The following is a 1072-nucleotide window of genomic DNA, read 5'->3' on the forward strand; positions in this document are numbered from 1 at the left end:
AGTGGTACTGGCATCAAAGTTGATCAATAGAACAGAAGAGTTGTTAGGTAGCTGATCCTGTGTGATTCTTAAATCTGTTATTATGTTTGAGCCCATTTTTGCAACCACTGCACTATTCCTTTTTATTGAGTGCTTTCATTTTCACCGACCTTCTGTTTTACCATGCAGGATGTCATTTTTAAAGGATTGGTCTCTCCTAATAACAAGTTCAAAGTGCATGAAACAAAGTCTTGCCATCTTCTCTTCTATGGAGGATTTTAACATTTGCTGCTGTTGTTAAGTGCTATCATGTTGGTGCCAACTCATTGTGACCCTAAGTGCAACAGAACAAAATGCTGCCCAACCCTGCACATCCTCACAATTGTTATGGTCGATCCCAGGTACACAACTACTGTCAAACCATCCAATTGACAGTATTTCCTTTTTTTGCTAACTCTGTGTGTGTGTGTGTCCCAGGCTTATTGTGGGAAAGCTCCAAAGGCTCCACGTGGTGTTTTGAAATTCATTCTAACTGTGTGCTGAATGACCTGCAGTATGGACCTACTGCCAAAGTTCAAAATCATCAATATTTCCTTACTGTCTGGATCCACTACAATGCTCTTCTCTTCAGGGGTAGACCTCAGGAATGCAGTTTTCTCTCCTTTCTTTCTTCTCTTCCTGCATCTTAATGGAGATACCTCTCATGAAGCTTCTCTGAATCTGCTTCAAGTGTGTGGCATACCCTCTATTTCCTGTTGCGGAACTTCCTGCTGGGAATAATAGCGATCTCCTCTCACATGTGCTTGTTGGTGTGGAAGTCTTTGCTCAGGAGTATTGTAATATTTCTGAATGATGACCCAGGCCGATTTCTTCATGATTGTGGTATGAACGTGGCCCGTGTTGTTGGTGGGTCATTTGCTAACTTTTCATTTTACCAAGCAGGAAGACTTTCACCAAGGATTGGTCCTTCCTGATCAGTTGACCAAAACATGTTGTAAAGTGTCATTGAGTTCTTCCTGACTTACAGTGATCTGACGGTAACAGGAGAAACAGTGCCTGGTCCTGTGACATCATCATGATTATTGTTCTGTTT

At 41.8% G+C, this 1072-nt stretch overlaps 1 pseudogene; it reads right to left on the reverse strand.

Annotated features, from left to right (window-relative positions):
• Window positions 1-458: 458 nt before the first annotated feature.
• Window positions 459-854, reverse strand: LOC123522533 (annotated as a pseudogene).
• Between the last annotated feature and the right edge of the window lie 218 nt (window positions 855-1072).

Source organism: Echinops telfairi, unplaced genomic scaffold (genome assembly GCF_000313985.2).
Source record: "Echinops telfairi isolate 266 unplaced genomic scaffold, ASM31398v2 ScPeMD7_7420;HRSCAF=8458, whole genome shotgun sequence".
Lineage (NCBI taxonomy): Eukaryota > Metazoa > Chordata > Mammalia > Afrosoricida > Tenrecidae > Echinops > Echinops telfairi.